This window comes from Eumetopias jubatus, unplaced genomic scaffold (assembly GCF_037043125.1).
Source record: "Eumetopias jubatus isolate StellerSeaLion01/CBP00866 unplaced genomic scaffold, mEumJub1_p1.0 scaffold_10, whole genome shotgun sequence".
Taxonomy (NCBI): domain Eukaryota; kingdom Metazoa; phylum Chordata; class Mammalia; order Carnivora; family Otariidae; genus Eumetopias; species Eumetopias jubatus.
The window spans coordinates 111,601,388-111,619,475 of NW_028274816.1; the positions used below are offsets into that span (position 1 = coordinate 111,601,388).

An 18,088-nucleotide genomic window follows, 5' to 3' on the forward strand; every position below is an offset into this window, starting at 1 on the left:
CATTCAATCTTTAACGATTCCACCACCTTTTTTAAAGAAGAGAGATCAAAGTTTACAGTGCCAGTGTTTAAAGGTAAACTCAGATAAAAGGAATTTGACAATAAAATGTGTCTTTATAGGAGATAAAAGGACACCTCAAAAGAGGAAGTCTACCATTTGGGACAGGAAGAAAAACATAGATAAATTTAGTTTTCGTGAAACTCACCTTCAGCTTAATTAATTGAAGAATCAAAGCTTCTGTTTAATTTGAGTATCAAAAGAAAAGCCTTTCATGAACAGCACCTCATCTATATAAACAAAATTTCCACAGCATCTTCTCTCAATCCAGGATTCTTTGTTTTAAGTGTTCCCTTTTCAATCAAGCTGGGCAAAAGGAAGCATATAATTTTTAGTTGAGGTTTGAATTCCATAGGTGTTAATGGGAATATGGATATGGGTTCAGAACATATGAGTTCAAAACATATGTACAAGAGATTAATGATATTTTGCTGGTGGATGAGATACAAGAGAGGTAAAGAAAAGTGAGGAGCCAAGGTAAATTCCTCAACTTTGGGCTTGAGCAATAATGTAGATTTTTTTTGCAGATGAATAGTTTTTTCAATTTTTTAATTTTATTTTTTCATCGTAAGTGTACTTTTTAATTGCCCCCCCCCCCCCCGCACCTCCCTCTGGTAACCATCAGTTTGTTCTCTGTAGTTAAGAGGCTGTTTCATGGTTCATCTCTCTTTTCTACTTTTCCTTTGCTCTTTGTTTCTTAAATTTCACATGAGTGAAATCACATGTTATTTATCTTTATCAGACTGACAGTTCACTTAGCATTATACTCTATAGCTCTCTCCATGTCATTGCAAATGGCAAGATTTCATTCTTTTTCATAGCTGAATAATATTGCTCTCTCTATATATATATCACTTCTTCCCTATCCATTCATTTGTTGATGGACACTTGTGCTACTTCCTTAGTTTGGCTATAGTAAATAATGCTACAATAAACATAGGAGGGCATGTATACCTTCGAATTCATGATTTTCTATTTTTGGGGTAAATACCCAGTAGTGAGATTTCTGGATCATGGGATAGTTCTATTTTAAATTTTTTGACGAAACTCCATAATGTTTTCCAGAGTGGCTGTACCAGTTTGCATTCCCACCAGCAGTGCACAAGGGATCCTTTTTCTCCACACCCTCACCAACACTTGTTGTTTCTTGTGTTTTTGATTTTAGCCATTCTGACAGGTGTGAGGTGATCTCTCATTGTGGTTTTGGTTTGCCTTTCCCTAGTGATGAGTAATGAGCATCTTTTCATGAGTGTTTTGGCCATCTGTAAGTCTTCTTTGGATAACTGTCTGTTCATATTTTCTGCCTATTTCTTAAAAGGATTATTTGTTTTTTGGGTGTTGAGTTGTATAAGTTCTTTCTGTATTTTGGATACTAATCCTTTATCAGTTAGGTCATTTGCAAATATCTTCTCCCCTTGAGTAGGCTTTAGTTTTGTTGATTGTTTCCTTCGCTGTGCGGAAGCTATTTATTTTGATGTAGTCCCAATAGCTTATTTTTGCTTTTATTTCCCTTGCTTCGGGAGACATATCTAGAAAAATGTTGCTATGGTTTATGTCAAAGACATTACTGCCTGTGCTCTCTTCTAGGATTTTTATGGTTTCAGGCCTCACACTTAGGTCTTTAATTTGAGTTTATTTTTGTGTATGGTGTAAGGAAGTGTTCCAGTTTCATTCTTTTGCATGTTGCTGTCCAGTTTTGCCAACACCATTTGTTGAAGAGACTGTCTTTTTCCCATTGTATATTCTTTCCTGTGTTGTCAAAGATTAACTGACCATATAACTGTGGGTTTATTTTGGGGTTTTCTACTCTGTTCCATTGATCTAGGTGTTTATTTTTATGCCAGTACCATTCTGTTTTAATTATTACCACTTTTAGTATAACTTGAAGTCTGGAATTGTCATACCTCTAGTTTTGTTTTTATTTTTCAAGATTGGTTTGGCTATTCAAGGTCTTTTGCAGTTCCCTACCAATTATAGGATTGTTTGTTCTAGTTCTGTGAAAAATGATGGTGGTATTTTCATTAGGATTGCATTAAATCTGTAGATTGCTTTGGGCAATATAGACATTTTAATAATATTTCTTTTTCCAGTCCATGAGCATGCCATGTCTTTCCATTTCTTTGCCTGACTTGAATTTCTTTCATCAGTGTTTTATAGTTTTCACAGTACAGGTCTTTCACCTACTTGGTTAAGTTTATTCTTAGGTATTTTATTGTTTTTGGTGCAATTGTAAATGGGATTGGGATTGTTTTCATAAGTTTACTTTCTGCTGCTTCATTATTAGTGTATAGAAATGCAACAGATTTCTGTACATTGATTTTGTACCCTGCGACCTTACTGAATTCATTTATCAGTCCTAGTTGCTTTTGGGTGGAGTCTTTCAGGTTTTCTATATATACTATAAATAGAGTTTTACTTCTTCCTTACCGATTTGGATGCTTTTTATTCCTTTTTCTTGTCTGATTGCTGTGGCTAGGACTTCCAATACTATGTTGAATGAAAGTGGTGAGAGTGGACATCCTTGTCTTGTTGCTGATCTTAGGAGGACCGCTCTCACTTATTCCCCATTGAGCATGATGTTGGCTGTGGGCTTTTCATAAGTGGCCTTTATTATGTTGAGGTATGTTCCCTCAAAACCTACTTTCTTGAGAGTTTTTATCATGAATGGATGTTGTTCTTTGTCAAATGCTTTTTCTGCATCTATTGAAATGAGCATATGGTTTTTAGGCTTTCTCTTATTGATGTGATGTATCACTTTGATCGTTTTGCAAGTATTGAACCATTCTTGCAACCCAGGAAAAATTCCCACTTGATCGTGGTGTATGATTTTTTTAATGTACTGTTGGGTTCAGTTTGGTTATATTTTGTTGAGGGATTTTGCATCTATATTCATGAGAAGTATTGGCCTGTAGTTCTCTTTTTTAGTGGTGTCTTTATCTGGTTTTGGTATCAGAGTAATGCTGGCTTCATAGGATGAATCTAGAAGTTTTCCTTCCTCTTCTGCTTTCCGGAATAGTTTGCGAAGAATAGGTATTAACTCTTCTTTAGATGTTTGGTAGAATTCACCTGTGAAGCCATCTGGTCCTGGACTTTGGTTTGTTGAGAATTTTTTGATTACTGATTCAATTTATTGCTGATAATTTGTTCAAATTTTCTATTTCTTCCTGTTTCCATATGGGTAAGTTATATATTTCTAGGAATGTATCCATTTCTTTTAGGTTGTCCAATTTGTTGGCATATAGATGTTCATAATATTCTGTTAAAATTGCTTGTATTTCTGTGGTGTTGGTTGCTATTTCTCCTCTTTCATTTTTGTATTTTGCTTATTTAAATCCTCTCTTTTTTGATGAGTCTGGCTAAAGGTTTATCAGTTTTATTGATCTTTTGAAAGAAGCTTCTGGTTTCATTGATCTATTCCTTTAAAAAAAATTTTTTTTAAGTTTTTATTTAAATTCTAGTTAGTTGGGGCACCTGGATGGCTCAGTCGATTAAGCATCTGCCTTTGGCTTGGGTCATGATCCCAGGGTCCTGGGATTGAGCCCCACATCAGGCTCCCTGCTCAGCAGGGACCCTCTTCTCCCCATTCCACTCCTCCTGCTTGTGCTCGCTCTCTCTCCCTGCCAAATAAATAAAATCTTTAAAAAAAAAAAATCCTAGTTAACATACAGTGTAATATTAGGGGGTGTACAATTTAGTGATTCAGCACTTTCATACAACATCCAGTACTCATCACAAGTGTACTCCCCATCCCCATCACCTATTTAACCCATCCTCCCACCCACCTCACCTCTGGTAACCCTCAGTTTGTTCTCTATGGTTGAGAATCTGTTTCTTGGTTTGCCCCTCTCTTTATTTCCTTTGCTCATCTGTTTGGTTTCTTGACGTTCACATATAAGTGAAGTCACATGGTATTTGTCTTTCTCTGACTGACTTATTTCGTTTAGCATAATACTCTTTAGCTCCATCCATGTCATTGCAAATGTCAAGATTTCATTTTTTAACATTTAATTTATTTCTTCTCTAATTTTTATTATTTCTTTCCTTTTGCTGGTTTTGGGTTTGTTCTTCTTTTTCTAGCTCCTTTAGCTATATGGTTAGGTTGTTTATTTGAGATTTTTCTTGCTTCTTGAGTAGGCCTGTATTGCTACAAACATCCTTCTTAGAAACACTTTTGCTGCATCCCAAAGATTTTGGACACTTGTGTTTTCATTTTCATCTCTCTCCATGTATTTTTTTATTTCTTCTCTAATTTCTTGGTTGACCCATTCTTTGTTAGTAGCATATTATTTAACCTCCATGTATTGGTGTTCTTTCCAGATTTTTTCCTTGTGGTTGATTTGTAGTTTCATAGTGTTGTGGTTAGAAAAAATGCATAGAATGACTTTGATCTTTTTGAATTTCTTGAGACTTGTTCTGTGGCCTAATATGTGATCTATTATGGAGAATATTCCATGTGTACTTGAGAAGAATGTGTATTCTGCTGTTTGAGGATGGAATATTCTGAATATATCTGTTAAACCCATCTCGTTCAATATGTCATTCAAAGCTACTGTTTGTTTATTGATTTTCTGTTTGGGTGATCTGTCCATTGATGTAAGTGGGGTATTAAAGTCCCCTACTATTATTATATTACTATTGATTATTTCCTTTATGTTTGTTATTAACTGCTTTAAGTATCTGGGTGCTCCCATGTTGGGTGCATAAACACTGACAATTGTTATGTATTCTTGTTGCATTGTCCTCTGAATGATTATATAGTGTCCTTCTTTGTTTAAAGTCTGTTTTGTCCAATATAAGTATTGTTATCCTGGACTTTTCACATCCATTTGCATGATAAATGCTTTTCCATCCCTTCACTTTCAATTAACATGTGTCTTTCAGTCTGAAATGGGTCTCTTGTAGGAAGCATATAGATGGGTCTGTTCAACATGTGGGTGGGGTCAGGAGGGGTCAGAGCAGCAGTGCTAGCAAGTTAGGTAGGGAGCCCTGCAGGTAGCCCTGTGTTTATACTGGGGTGTGGGGGGAGGGAAATGGCACATATGAATTCCTTTGTTCATGGAGGAGTTCCCCAGTGATTTCTGCCCCTGTGGTGGGCTCTGAGATGAGTAAATAACAATCCCTCCTGTATGCCTGGATAAAGAAGATGTGGTGTATATATACAATGGAATATTATGCAGCCATCAAAAGGAATGAGATCTGGCCATTTGCAACGACGTGGATGGAACTGGAGGGTGTTATGCTGAGTGACATAAGTCAATCAGAGAAAGACATGTATCATATGACCTCACTGATATGAGGAATTCTTAATCCCAGGAAACAAACTGAGGGTTGCTGGAGTGGTGGGGGGTGGGAGGGATGGGGTGGCTGGGTGATAGACATTGGGAAGGGTATGTGCTATGGTGAGCACTGTGAATTGTGCAAGACTGTTGAATCACAGATTTGTGCCTCTGAAACAAATAATACATTATATGTTAAAAAAGAAGAAGAAGAAGAAGATAGCAGAAGGGGAAGAATGAAGGGGGGAAATTGGAGGGGGAGACAAACCATGAGAAACTATGGACTCTGAGAAACAAACTGAGGGTTCTAGAGGGGAGGGGGATGGAGGATGGGTTATCCTGGTGATGGGTATTAAAGAGGGCACGTTCTGCGTGGAGCACTGGGTGTTATACGCAAACAATGAATCATGGAACACTACATCAAAAACTAATGATGATTACATCATTATGTAATGGTGTATGGTGATTAACATAATAAAATAAAATTTAAAAAAAACTGCTTCTGTGCTGTATCTTTGTGGACTCTTGTGGACTATCTCTTTATAAGGGTGGGGACTCAGTTTCCGCTCATCCTTCCAGCTCTCCCAGAGCCAAGCCTGCTGATTTTTTAAAATTCCAGGTTTTAAGTGCTACTGGTTGAAGAACTCATAAAATTTGGCCCTTCTCGTCTCCAAAGCCAAATGTTGTGGGGATTCATCTTCCCTGTGCAAGCTCCTCGCTGTGGAGGTCTATTTCTCTTCCCTTTCCATGTCCACAGTGTCCCTCCCTCCAGCAGGCAGTCCCAGGAGTCTGTTTAGTTCCCCACTGGATCTCTGCCCTTCCTATGCTCTTCCATGTGGCCTCTTGTCTACATTTAGTTGTGGAGTTTATTCTGTCAGTCTTCAGGCTGTTTTCTGGGTTATTTACATTGATGTGAGTGTTATCTAGTTGTATCCATGGGACGGGGTGAGCCTAGGGTCCTCCTACTCTTCTTAAAAATATTTAGTTATTACTGGCATACACCCATATGCATACAGAATGCTCTAGCTGAATGCAAATGAGACCTTTTATTCATTTACTCACCCATTTACCTTTCCATTTAAACACTTCTTAAGTACTACATGCTAGGCACTGAGCTCCATCCAAGGAATTCTTAGTGGTATAAAAAATTGCTTCTTACAAGTGTCTTAAATCATAAGGTTCTGGATTAAATTCACCTAGAAAAATCCATATTTTCTGAAAAATAACAACACATCCAGTAACATTTTTACATGTAACTAAAAGGGCATAGTGTATGTTTTAAAAGTTTTAAAAATCAATCTCTGGAGAAAGATGGATTTAAACTAGCTTCACAAGCACACAGTGCTTGAAGCCAGCCTTCAAGTGTACCCCCGACCCCATCCAATTTCACATCTTCAAACCCCCATGGATATTAAGACATTGTGTCTGTGCCATCAATTTTCAGATTTCTTGTGAACTGAAGAATTCAAGCATGGCACAGACAATCTTCCCTAGAACAACCTGTTACTTATAATTTCTCCAGTGTATGTTCATGCTGATCCTTAGTTTGCCTCAATAGAGCTAAATATATATCTTGCTGCATCTGATAATTTAACACAAGGAAGCCAAGGTTCTGGGAATCATCTGGGTGTTGTTTCACATGAATCTTTGTTATTACAGTCAGATGTCCTCTACACAAAACAGCCAGTTTATTTTGGACTCAAGCAATGAAAATTTGCCCCCTTATTTCCCCTCCTTTGCTCTTTGGACCCCTTCTCTGTCTTCCTCTTTGAAAGTTCCTACACATACTTATAAAACACCCACACCTGGGTCTTCAATTCTCTAATTTTCCTGAAGTCTTAGGCTAATGTTTCATTAGTTTGGCTTTGCTTCCTTGAAGCAGGATAATTGATTTGCCTATATCCAGATCTATACATTATGTATTAGTAGATGAGAAATCACAAAATGGTAGGACTTGGCAGGAGGCATCAACACAGATTAGCTCTAGCTGATCAAATAATAACCACAAGCCAGCTCTGCTCTCTGCTCAATGAGTCTCAAGAGAGAAATCACAGGAATCTTTTCTATTTTTCAGAATGGCTTTCCCTCTCTTGTACTCTTAATAAAAACATTTATTCCCTGGACATCCTGGGGTAAAATTTAGTCCTAATCAGTAACAGTCATCATTGCATTAAACATTAAAGGGGAGAAATGTGATGGGGCTGTCAGAGTTCAGAAATAATGGAGGGAGTACTAAGCTGATATTAAAGCACCAATTAAGCACTTCCTAAGTTAAATGTGGCATTCTGGGAAAACCAGAAGGAGCTAGGGACCTGACAGGTTGGACCCTGAGCCTGGGTTCCCTGCGGGGCAAGGTGCTGCTCATGGAGAATGTGGCATCGCTCTGAGGCACAACGGTCCGGGACTACACCCAGATGAACGAGCTGCAGCGGCGCCTCGGGCCCGGGGCCTGGTTGTGCTCGGCTTCCCGTGCAACCAGTTCGGGCATCAGGAGAACGCTAAGAACGCAGAGATCCTGAATTCCCTCAAGTACGTCCGACCTGGCGGCGGGTTCGAGCCCAACTTCATGCTTTTTGAGAAGTGCGAGGTGAATGGCGCGCAGGCGCACCCCCTCTTCGCCTTCCTGCGGGAGTCCCTGCCTGCCCCCAGTGACGATGCCACTGCGCTCATGACCGACCCCAAGTTCATCATCTGGTCTCCCGTGTGCCGCAACGACATCGCCTGGAACTTTGAGAAGTTCCTGGTGGGCCCAGATGGTGGGCCCAGATGATGTGCCTGTGCGCAGGTACAGCCGCCGCTTTCCAACCATCGATATCGAGCCTGACATCGAAGCCCTGCCGTCCCAGGGGCCCCGCAGTGCCTAGGCAACCCTCCTACCCCTGATGCTTGGCAGCGCTGCCCTCGGGATTTCATCCATGACGGTGTTTCCTCGAAATCTGCATGGAGGAACACCTGATTTCCAGAAAAATCACCTTGAGCTAGGCGCTTTTGTCCATCCCAGCACCCCCTCCCTAACAAGGCTCCTCAGTAATAAAGTGTTGGGTGTCAGCAAAAAAAAAAAAAAAAAAAACCAAGCAAAGGTATTGGTGTATCCATTGAATCAATGAACTGAACCTGAGAAGGAGAGACTGCTAGAATTTTCTGGCAGAGAAAATGTTTTCTCAACTATGGCCTGGAGGTCAGCAGTGTAAATTTTCACTCAAGCCTGAATATCTGAAAAGGGTCCTTGCTCTTTTATCTTCCACTTAACAGATAAAATCTATATGCATGTTTGACAAGGCTGATTTGTGGCCTCTTTTGAAACCATAGAAAAAGGGATGTGGGGTTTCTAAACTTACCATTATTAGAATGTCTCCTTAGAAATGGAATTTTTGCTCAGCCACAGCATTACTGCTGTTACAGGATACTGTGACCTCCTGCTTGGGTCTTAACCCTACCCCAATGGTGGGGTGGGAGGGATGGAGTTAAGGGGTAACTAGGGAAAGGAAATCAGAGAAGTCAGGGGCCCATCTGTGTGCCAAAGTTTCCAACTGGGGTTGGTGGAGTGGGTATATCTTATAGGAACTGCCAGCTATCAATAGACCTTACAGGGTGGTGATTAACATTCAGGGATTAACAAGGAATTTAGAAAGGTCCCGTCCCTGGACCAACCAGGGGAGAGAGAACCATATCCTGAAAACTAGAGAATGTGAATCTAGCTGAAGGGAGCCTGAAGAAGCATGAAAAAGCAAATGTATTGGTCATCCAGAACAAATCATCAGAGCCCAACCTTTAACTTGAAATATTTAAAGGTCAGCTAGCAGATGCATTCATTCTAGTCTTGGCTTTGGCCTCTAACCCCTCCTGAGTCTTTGATTCCTCTCTCTCTGACCTCCTGGGGTTCTGGGATGCATGGTGGTTTAAGCATTCAGACTTAACCACTATACAAACGAAGTTCAAACCCCACCTCTGCCACTTAACAAGCTGTGTCACCTCAGACAAATTCACCCCTTGGGTTCTCAACTCCTTTCTCTTTAAAGTGGAGAAAATAATTCCTACTTTGCAGAAGTATTATGAGGATGAAATGGTATGAGGTAAGTAAAGCCCCTATTATAGGATCTGATTTGGTGACTATATGATGCTATTAACCTGGCTTCTTACTGAGTCAGAGAGCCCTGAACCTAGGTCTGTGTCCTGTAGGAGCTTATTAATTTGTTGACTCCTTTTTAAGAAGAGTCATCCTTGACAGGTACCAGTTCCCTGGATGTTCCTATCCCAGCATTTTGGTACTCTCCAAACTGAGAGTTATTTGTGACTTTGCGGGGTTCACCATGGAATGCCTTTAGTTGTCTTAGGCATCCCAATTTCTGGTTTGTCCCTATAATACTGTGATTTATAATAAGAAAGCCCTGTTTCTGGCCCAGATCCTCTAAAACCCTTGAAATTTCCTAAGTGAAGAGAGCCATAAAGGTGTCTTTTGTTATGTTAAATGAGTCAAGTTCTGGACCCCACCTAAGAAAGGGACTGGTTGCCAGGACAATCCGTTTGTTTGGTGTTGGATTTTTCAGTCCTCTCCCCCACGGGAGAGGGGTGGGAGGTTGAATCAATTACCAATGGCCAAAGATTTAATCAGTCATGCCTTTTAATGACGTCTCCATAAAAACCCAAAAGGACTGGATTCAGAGCGATTCTGGGCTGGTGAAGGTGTGGAGATTTGGGGAGAGTGGTGCGCTTGGAGAGGGCATGGAAGCTCTGTGCCTTACCCCATATCTTGCCCTAGGCATCCCTTTCATCTGCCTGTTCCTGTGTTATATCCTTTTATAGTAAACCAGTGATCTAGTAAGTAAAATTTTCTCTGAGTTCTGTGAGCTGTTCTAGCAAATTCACTGAACCCCGGGAGGGGGTCACTGGGAACATCTGACTAATAGCCTGTAGGTCAGAAGCACAGGTGACAACCTAGATTATTAATTGGCACCTGAAGTGGAGGGGATGGTGGGAAGTCCTGTGGGACTGAGCTTTTAACCTGTGGGATCTGATATTGTCTCCAGGTAGAGAGGATCAGAATTGAATTGAATTGCAGGATACCCAGTTGGTGTTAGAGCACTGCTTGTCAGTGTGGGGAATGCTTATCCTTCCACAGTGGAACTGGTTGCAGAACCCTTAATGCCTTAGTCTTTTGTTAATCTTATTAAAAGGTCTAAACTCCCTTCAGAACCACCTAAGCAAATTCGTAATATTTATTCTGCATTAATCAATAGTTCCTTTACAATTCAGGGACTGTTTTAGGCATTATTCACATCATCATGCTGGATAACCAAGAGTTAATTCAAGAGCTACTGAAAAAATTCTGACATGACTTATTTTTAAACCATAGCTGTTAAGGTCTAACATAGTTTTTCTGGGCATTAAGCATTTGGCTAAGTCTTTCAATATCAACTGAGAGGTAGGATAATGCACTTTGAAATTAGTACAAACAGCATATTTAAATAACCAAGCACTGTTTAATATTCCCAGGTGTGGGTCATAGAAAATGATATTTTTGCCTTTTCCTCCCCTTTTAAAAGCAGTCACCCCATAAAAGAGAGACAAGGATCTGTAAACACAAACCAAGGAACTCACTGTAAAACAAATAACTGGTTGCAACAACTCTGATTTAGGAGAAATAACTGACCTTTACTAGCATATGGTCTGCTTTGCCTGAGGAGATCTGATTTTTCAATGTGATCATCTTCTTGGGTAAATTTCCTTTTCAAAAACACTTTTTTTTACTTGTGGGCTATCAACTTCTGCCTTGCTTTTCTTACCCTTGTTTTTTCTTTCATTGCAAATTGAAAATATCCTACTGTAAGCACTTCACATTGGATCATTCCTGCTCAATCTGGTGGAGGCCAGACATGGCCCAAGAAGGATGATGACCACCTGCCAAGCTTGAGCCAATGCTTTGACTAAGGACACCACTGACTGGGCTTCTAGATTTTATTGGTCATGGTAGAGAGATCAATGGCAACATCACCAAATTGTCCTCACCATTAGGTGTCATCACCATCTCCTCAAGGGTCAATGCTTTCTTAGTAGTTTCTTTCAAGAATTCCTTATTTACAGGGGCGCCTGGGTGGCTCAGTCGGTTAAGCGTCTCTACACCGGGTTCCCTGTTCGGTGGGGAGTCTGCTTCTCCCTCTCCGTCTGCCCCTCCCTGCTGTTCGTGCCCACTCCTTCTCTCTCTCTCTCTCTCTCTCAAAGAAATAAAATCTTTAAAAATGTTTTTAAAAAAGAATTCCTTACTTATAAACCAAGGCGGTATTGTCATGATCATAGGTATAGTTAGCACATTGAAAGGCTATAAACTAGAGAGGAAAATCTTTTGCTAAAGCAATTTTGTGGGCTTGGATTTTTGGCACCATATAATGACCAGTGATTCCATTGGGTCCATGTGCAGACACCCGTGGCTATCAGGTGATAGACTCTGATTTGTTTAAAGATAGGTAATGGTACCAGATGCTTTTTAGAATTCTGATTCTATTTTTGTATAACTTGAGAGGTTGGGTATAGGTGTTTGGGTTTAATTACTTTCCTTCTGAGAAAACAGGCCAGGTCCCTTGGGGAAAATACTTGGGTAGGAGCAAGTATGGAAGTTGTATAGATAAAGTCATTCTTGGGGTAAGGTGAAGGAACAAACTGGTCTTTTGTTGATCACCTAAGCCAGGTGATTTCCATTCATTATCTCATCTGGTACTCAAGTAAACTTGAAAACATTTAGGCATTTCATCAATGAGAAACAGTGCAGAGAAGTTAACTCACTTCATTAAGATCCCTATGTGAGTAATTGGTAGAGATAAGACTTGAACCACTAGTAAAACTCAAGAGCACATGCTCTGTCCATGGAAACCCAATAAATGTGGCAGAAGTTGCAACAGAGGAAGAAACAAAATGAAGTGGAAGGTAGGACCTAGACGTGTGAATGCCAACGTGGACATCTGGGAAAATTTCCTGGAAGAAAGAGAATTATAGTAAAGCCTTGAAGGATGGGTAGGACTTTGAAAGAAAGAGATGAGGGACGGAGAGTAGAGAGGGGTAGGTTGCAGGCTGCAAAATGAGCGAATAAATGAGGTGGAGATAAGTGGGTTGTTCGGAAATGGCAGAAAATTTAGTGTGACTCAAATATAGGCTGTGGAGGATCAAAAAAAGTGTGCAATGAATGATAAGGCTGAAAAGGTGGGTGGAGGGCTTTAATATCCCAATGCAGTGTGTGATTAAATTCCAAGTGGCTTACACTGTAAGTGATGTGAGTTCAGAGGAGGGAAAAAGCAATGTGAGCATTTGCTCCTTGAGTCATTTTTATTGTGGAAATTCTATGCTGACAGCGCCTCTCCCTGGCTCTGTCTTCCCAAGTGATCTTTGCAAACACAGACCCTGGATCTGTGTGTAGCACAGTCCTTAACAAATGGCTAGTAGATCAAGGAAAATTCTGTCATTCCTCAAACCCAGGGTTATCTGCTTCCTCAGCCAGCATAGCTCCTCCTGGAGGAGTCTGAAAGGGCCTACCCATTTATGGGCTTATAAGGCAAAGCATCTCATAGGCTGTGAAAAAGACAAGATAGCAGGTCTCTCTAAAGAGAAGGAGGGAAATGAGAAAGGAAAGAAAAAGTATATGTATTTAAATGTATATATATATATGTGTGTGCATGTACATATGTGTCTATCCATGTGTTTAAAGGATGTATGTGTATGTACATATGCATCTCTACATATGTGTATATATATATATGTATCTCTCTATATATAGATACATACATACATAAATATCTGTAATCTATACTCTTTTGGGCTGGGCCTTATCATTTAGTTTGGTATCTCTATTAAGGAAAGGGAATCTAAAGAAATTGACATCAGGGTTCAGGTGGGGAATTTCCTCACTCAACCAGGCTGTTTTGAAAGAACAGGATAGCAGTCTCAAATAAATTTGCAGGGTGAAAGTTTGAACTCACAGGCAGATGTCTATGTTGGGGGTTTCCAAGCAAGGCCAAGGAAGTGGGCAGCCAGTTTGGCAGACAGGGATGACTCCTGTCCCCGAAGGAATGAAGGAATCACAGCATACAACTCACAGAGACAGGTTATTATTATGTTATCTGGTAAGAACTTTTGTAGGCTCTAATTTAAGCTATGTGTCTGTGTGGCAGTGGGCTAGAGAAGAAAGTAGATTTAATAGATCTAGGTTAAATTAATTCATTTGGTTAGCACATATTTATTAAGCACTTATGTGCTAAGCCCTGGGTTAGAAGCTGAGGACAGACTAGCCAACAGTAGAGAAAATGTCTCTCCTGCATAAAATTATTTTTTAATTTTTTTATTGTTAATGTTAATCACCATATACTACATCATTAGTTTTTGATGTAGTGTTCCATGATTCATTGTTTCTTCATAACACCCAGTGCTCCATGCAGAATGTGCCCTCTTTAATACCCATCACCAGGCTAACATATCCCCCTACCCTCCTCCCCTCTAGAACCCTCAGTTTGTTTTCAGAGTCCATCATCTCTCATGCTTCGTCTCCCCCTCTGACTTACTCCCCTTCATTCTTCCTCTCCTGCTATCTTCTTCTTTTTCTTTTTTCTTAAAATATGTTGCGTTGTTTCAGAAGTACAGATCTGTGATTCAACAGTCTTGCACAATTCACAGTGCTCACCGTAGCACATACCCTCCCCAAAGTCTATCACCCAGCCACCCCATCCCTCCCACCCCCAACCATTCCAGTAACACTCAGTTTGTTTCCTGAGATTAAAAATTCCTCATATCAGTGAGGTCATATGATACATGTCTTTCTCTGATTGACTTATTTCAATAAGCATAACACCCTCCAGTTCCATCCACGTCGTTGCAAATGGCAAGATCTCATTCCTTTTGATGGCTGCATAATATTCGATTGTGTATATATACCACTTCTTCTTTATCCATTCATCTGTCGATGGACATCTTGGCTCTTTCCACAGTTTGGCTATTTTGGACATTGCTGCTATAAACATTGGGGTGCACGTACCCCTTCAGGTCCCTACATTTGTATCTTTGGGGTAAATACCCAGTAGTGCAATTGCTGGATCGAATGGTAGCTCTAATTTCAACTGTTTGAGGAACCTCCATACTGTTTTCCAGAGGGGTTGCACCAGCGTGCATTCCCACCAACAGTGTAGGAGGGTTCCCCTTTCTCCACGTCCCCGCCAACATCTGTCGTTCCCTGACTTGTTAATTTTAGCCATTCTGACAGGTGTGAGGTGGTATCTCATTGAGGTTTTGATTTGGATTTCCCTGATGCCGAGCGATGTTGAGCACTTTTTCATGTGCCTGTTGGCCATTTGGATGTCTTCTTTGGAAAAATGTCTGTTCATGTCTTCTGCCCATTTCTTGATTGGATTATTTGTTCTTTGGGTGTTGAGTTTGATAAGTTCTTTATAGATTTTGGATACTAGCCCTTTATCTGATATGTCATTTGCAAATATTTTCTCCCATTCTGTCAGTTGTCTTTTGGTTTTGTGGACTGTTTCTTTTGCTGTGCAAAAGCTTTTTATCTTGATACATTCCCAATAGTTCATTTTTGCCCTGGCTTCCCTAGGTTTTGTGGACTGTTTCTTTTGCTGTGCAAAAGCTTTTTATCTTGATACATTCCCAATAGTTCATTTTTCCCTGGCTTCTAGGAAGAAGTTGCTGCGGCTGAGATCGAAGAGGTTGCTACCTGTGTTCTCCTTTAGGATTTTGATGGACTCCTGTCTCACGTTTAGGTCTTTCAACCATTTGGAGTCTATTTTTGTGTGTGGTGTAAGGAAATGGTCCAGTTTCATTCTTCTGCATGTGGCTGTCCAATTTTCCCAACACCATTTGTTGAACAGACTGTCTTTATTCCATTGGACATTCTTTCCTGCTTTGTCAAAGATAAGTTGACCATAGAGTTGAGGGTCCATTTCTGGGCTCTCAATTCTGTTCCATTGAACTATGTGTCTGTTTTTGTGCCAGTACCATACTGTCTTGATGATGACAGCTTTGTAATAGAGCTGGAAGTCCGGAATTGTGATGCCGCCAGCTTTGCTTTTCTTTTTCAATATTCCTCTGGCTATTCAGGGTCTCTTATGGTTCCATACAAATTTTAGGATTATTTGTTCCATTTCTTTGAAAAAAGTGGATGGTATTTTGATAGGGATTGCATTGAATGTGTAGATTGCTCTAGGTAGCATTGACATCTTCACAATGTTGGTTCTCCCAGTCCATGAGCATGGAACGTTTTTCCATTTCTTTGTGTCTTCTTCAATTTCTTTCCTGAGTATTTTATAGTTTTCTTAGTACAGATCCTTTGCCTCTTTGGTTAAATTTATTCCTAGGTATCTTATGGTTTTGGGTGCAATTGTGAATGGGATTGACCCCTTGATTTGTCTCTCTTCTGTCTTGTTGTTGGTGTATAGGAATGCCACTGATTTCTGTGCATTGATTTTATATCCTGCTACTTGACTGAATTCCTGTATGAGTTCTAGCAGTTTTGGGGTGGAGTCTTTTGGGTTTTCCACATACAGTATCATATCATCTGCAAAGAGTGAGAGTTTGACTTCCTCTTTGCCGATTTGGATGCCTTTGACTTCTTTTTGTTGTCTGATTGCTGTGGCTAGGACTTCTAATACTATGTTGAATAGCAGTGGTGAGAGTGGACATCCTTGCCGCGTTCCTGACCTTAGGGAAAAAGCTCTCAGCTTTTCCCCATTGAGAATGATATTCGCTGTAGGTTTTTCATAGATGGCTTGTATGATATTGAGGTATGTACCCTCTATCCCTCTACTCTGAAGAGTTTTGATCAAGAAAGAATGCTGTACTTTGTCAAATGCTTTTTCTGCATCTATTGAGAGGATCCTATGATTCTTGTTCTTTCTTTTGTTAATGTATTGTATCACGTTGATTGATTTGCGGATGTTGAACCAGCCTTGCAGCCCAGGGATAAATCCCACTTGGTCGTGGTGAATAATCCTTTTAATGTACTGTTGGATCCTATTGGCTAGAATTTTGGTGAGAATTTTTGCATCCATGTTCCTCAAGGATATTGGTCTGTAATTCTCCTTTTGGATGGGGTCTTTGGTTTAGGGATCAAGGTAATGAGTTCGTAAGTTTTCCTTCCATTTCTATTTTTTGGAACAGTTTCAGGAGAATAGGTATTAATTCCTCTTTAAATGTCTGATAGAATTCCCCTGGGAAGCCATCTGGCCCTGGGCTTTTGTTTCTTGGGAGATTTTTGATGACTGCTTCAATTTCCTTAGTGGTTATAGGTCTGTTCAGGTTTTCTCTTTCTTCTTGGTTCCATTTTGGTAGTTGATACATCTCTAGGAATGCACCCATTTCTTCCAGGTTATCTAATTTGCTGGAATAGAGTTGCTCATAATATGTTCTTATAATTGTTTGTATTTCTTTGGTGTTGGTTGTGATCTCTCCTCTTTCATTCATGATTTTGTTGATTTGGGTCATTTCTCTTTTCTTTTTGATCAGTCTGGCCAGGGGTTTATCAATCTTGTTAATTCTTTCAAAGAACCAGCTCCTAGTTTCGTTGATCTGTTCTACTGTTCTTTTGGTTTCTACTTCATTGATTTCTGCTCTGATCTTTATTATTTCTCTTCTCCTGCTGGGTTTAGGCTTTATTTGCTGTTCTTTCTCCAGCTCCTTTAGGTGTAGGGTTAGGTTGTGTATTTGACACCTTTCTTGTTTCTTGACAAAGGCTTGTATTGCTATATACTTTCCTCTCAGGACTGCCTTTGCTGTATCCCAAAGATTTTGGACAGTTGTGTTTTCATTTTCATTGGTTACCATGAATTTTTTTAATTCTTCTTTAATTTTCTGCTTGACCCATTCATTCTTTAGTAGGATGCTCTTTAGCCTCCATGTATTTGAGTTCTTTCCGATTTTCCTCTTGTGATTGAGTTCTAGTTTCAAAGCATTCTGGTCTCAAAATATGCAGGGAATGATCCCAAACTTTTGGTACCGGTTGAGACCTGATTTGTGACTTAGGATGTGATCAGTTCTGGAGAATGTTCCGTAGGCACTAGAGAAGAATGTGTATTCTGTTGCTTTGGGATGGAATGTTCTGAATATGTCTGTGAAGTCCATTTGGTCCAGTGTGTCATTTAAAGTCTTTATTTCCTTGTTGATCTTTTGCTTAGATGATCTGTCCATTTCAGTCAGGGGGGTGTTAAAGTCCCCCACTATTATTGTATTGTTGTCAATGTGTTTCTTTGCTTTTGTTATTAATTGCCTTATATAATTGGCTGCTCCCATGTTCGGGGCATAGATATTTACAATTGTTAGATCTTCTTGTTGGATAGATCCTTTAAGTAGGATATAGTGTCCTTCCTCATCTCTTATTACAGTCTTTGTTTTAAAATCTAGTTTGTCTGATATAAGGATTGCCACCCCAGCTTTCTTTTGGTGTCCATTAGCATGGTAAATTGTTTTCCACCCCCTCACTTTCAATCTGGGGGTGTCTTTGGGTCTAAAATGAGTCTCTTGCAGACAGCATATGGATGGGTCTTGTTTTTTAATCCAATCTGATAGCCTGTGTCTTTTGATTGGGGCATTGAGCCCATTTACATTCAGGATAACTATTGAAAGGTATGAATTTAGTGCCATTGTATTGCCTGTAAGGTGACTGTTACTGTATTTTGTCTGTGTTCCTTTCTGATCTTTGCTGCTTTTAGGCTCTCTCTTTGCTTAGAGGACCCCTTTCAATATTTCTTGGAGGGTTGGTTTCATGTTTGCAA

General features: G+C 39.9%; 1 pseudogene; it reads left to right on the forward strand.

The window, feature by feature from the left end:
* The first annotated feature begins 3,231 nt into the window (after positions 1 to 3,231).
* LOC114198895 (glutathione peroxidase 1 pseudogene) lies at positions 3,232 to 8,403 on the forward strand (annotated as a pseudogene).
* Positions 8,404 to 18,088: the final 9,685 nt, after the last annotated feature.